The sequence below is a fragment of the Meleagris gallopavo genome, unplaced genomic scaffold, assembly GCF_000146605.3.
Source record: "Meleagris gallopavo isolate NT-WF06-2002-E0010 breed Aviagen turkey brand Nicholas breeding stock unplaced genomic scaffold, Turkey_5.1 ChrUn_random_7180001957452, whole genome shotgun sequence".
Classification (NCBI taxonomy): domain Eukaryota; kingdom Metazoa; phylum Chordata; class Aves; order Galliformes; family Phasianidae; genus Meleagris; species Meleagris gallopavo.
The window spans coordinates 35367-38330 of NW_011217656.1; positions in this window are offsets into that span (position 1 = coordinate 35367).

Consider the following 2964-nt stretch of genomic DNA (forward strand, 5'->3'; position numbering starts at 1 on the left):
CAGATTGTCTCAGTAGAAGGATGGTATGCTATTGCTCTCCACTTGCTCGGGTTGCCCTTGCTGGATCCATCTGTGTACCAGGCACCTTCAAGGATAGGGTATTTTTCCTCCTGAATGGGACTCTTCTGTGGGGGAGTGACCAGCATTTCTTTTGGTGCATCACCGTGATACGTTACTGGGCCTAGGATCTTCTGGAGTTCTTCTTTCAAAGGGGATGAAGACAGACTACTCCTTAGCAAATTGGATCCCAGCTCAAATTAGGTCATTAAACATTTGCTTTTGGGAAACCCTTATGGGTCCTGATCGAGGAGCTCAAGTAGCCGGCGTCTTGGTTTTAGTCACCGGCAGGACCTCAGCTTCTTCTTACATCCGAATGTTGTGCCTAGTCCGCAGGCGTTCTGTCTCCCCCAGATCAGCTACTATCTGAGCAGCCTGCTGAACTACAGCTTCTGAGGTCACCAGAGGGTTTAATATCGAAACTCAAGTCCCATATAGGTGGGAAGGGGCCTGTTGTAAAATTTAATCTCACACGCCCACCGAGAACTTAATCATATCTGGGCTATCATACAAGTCTTCATATATTGCTTCTCTCATATCTAACTCGCGAATGTAATTTTGAAGGTCCTCCACGGAGGACCATAGTCCTATGTTTAAGGGAATATCTGTTTTATTTGGCCAGACCATCCTGCATGCTGCCATTACCCAATCTATTATTGAGTGGTTTTCATTGGTATACTGGATGGCAGAGTATAGTCTCTGCCTGACAGCAGGGATTTTCACTTTCTAAGTTATCTGATCTTGTCTCAGCTTGATTTAAAGCATTTAACAGCAGCCATGCCACTGTGGATGCAGCTAATTGCCTTTCTTTCGTAGTTAAGATATCTCTGTCTAGTCCCTGAAAGTATTCTGTTATGCGTACTGGGGAAATATTCCCCAAAGTACGCAGGGGACCCCATTTCTCAATTATAGTCGCTAGTTGAAAATAAGGAAATCCCAGAAACCCTGGGAACTGGCCGGGGATCATTTTATCTAAGGGAATGGTGCTCTCCCCCTTGACCCATTTGTAGAAATTCCATAAGAAAGACATGATGTAAAGTAGATTTGGCCTGCCTGGCTTGCCAATTGTATAATCAACGGATACAGATGGCATATGTATATCCAGGAGCTCAGCTAATGTAATTTATACTGGAGTAATCAAAGAAAATCACTCACCCTATCCTGGGCTCACAAGATGAACTCCAGTGGAGCAGATCTCTAAAGAGATGCTTTCCCACTGGCAGTCAGCTCTTAAATGGGTCTAGGAGAGGTGGAGCCAAGCTCCACCCCTTCCTGCAGCACAGGTGATTTGCCTTCACCTGTGCTCCCGTGGCTGACTCATTTCTTGCCTCAGGTGATTAATCAGAGGTTCAGGCCGTGATTCAGCAGCCCCATACAGGCAGATTATTTACATGGATTAAGCAAAGACATATTAGTCACAAAAGAACATCAACCAGCTACTTGTACTGTGGCATAGCTACTATTAATTGCTTTAAATCAGGCTGAACTGAGAACCAATACTTTAGAAAATGAAAATCAGTAAATATGAGACTGCATAGAAAAATTAGAACAACTCAGTATACTGACAGGAAAAAAATCAAGCCTAAACTTCCCAATAAAGTAGGTCTGTAACGTTTCAATAGATGATACCCAAGTTCCTGAATCAATGGACCTGGTTGATCGAGAAGATAAGATTTTGAAATAGGATCTCCAATTTCCACTTGCAGTGGATCCCTTTGAAATCCATCCTGAAATAACTAAAAATAAAATAAAATAAAATAAAAATTAAAAAAAATACAAGATAGACCAGCAGGGGTGCCCCCTGCTCAAACCTATTTACATGTGACAGCCCATCCTTATATGGCAATGGAATTAATGGACCTGGTACAGCGATTCCGACAAAAGCCCAGAGAAAGCGTGCCACCTTGGCCTCTGATATTATGGAATTCAGGGGTGGAAAGTGTTATGGCAAACAAGCCAGAGGACTGTAAATTTGCATCCATTACTGTACACCCTGTCCTTAGGCAGAGGCTATACACTGCCATCCAATATACCAACGAGAATCACTCAATAATAGATTGGGTGATGGCAGCATGCCATATGGTTTGGCCCAATACATCTGATATACCATTATGTGGGAATACAAGAAGGACTGTACAGAGCAGCAGCTGTGGAGCAAGATAAACAGCATGAGAACCAAGGACACCTCTAGAAGAAGAACGAACAGCTCACGGCTCTGGTTGGATAAGCGCCTGCATGAACAGTTGAGTGTTTGTAGAATGCTCTGTTGACATGTAAAGGTGGATGGGAAAGTTGTAGGGGTGGATGGGAAAGCTAGAAAAGAAAACTTGTGAAGGTATATAAGTGATGTGAGAACTTGTAATAAACGATTTGGAATGTTCACATCTGAGCCCGTGCATCAGACGCTGCAAATGACATCTACTGTGTGGAGCAAATCAAGCCGAGGCTGAGCGAACCCGGTCCGGCAGCATCGCCCGACTGAACTACGGACAGATTGTTTCCCGCACACCTGCGCTGTTCTGAAGGACAGAAGGTGAGCAGTCGGGAACTATGGGGAGTTCACTAACGAAGGAGCAGCAAGTAAATCTCAAAGTATTACAGTTAGTTTTAAAGTTTCAGAATCAGCCTGTATCTACTTCAGCATTAGCTACTTTTCTTAAATGGGTAAGCAAAAATGTCCCTGAATTTCTGATAACTGGGTTCTCTCTTGATGGAGAGCTGTGGGACAAAAGTGGCGCAAAACTCTGGGAGGCTTCTATTACTAAAGACATAACGGCTGCTAAACTTTTACCAGTTTGGCGCCAAATAATGGAAGAGCTTAAAGAAATTCGACAAGGAAGAATTTCTTCTGACTATTCCCCATCGCCCTCCCTCCCACCCCCGCCAATGCCCCTCGGTACAGAAAGC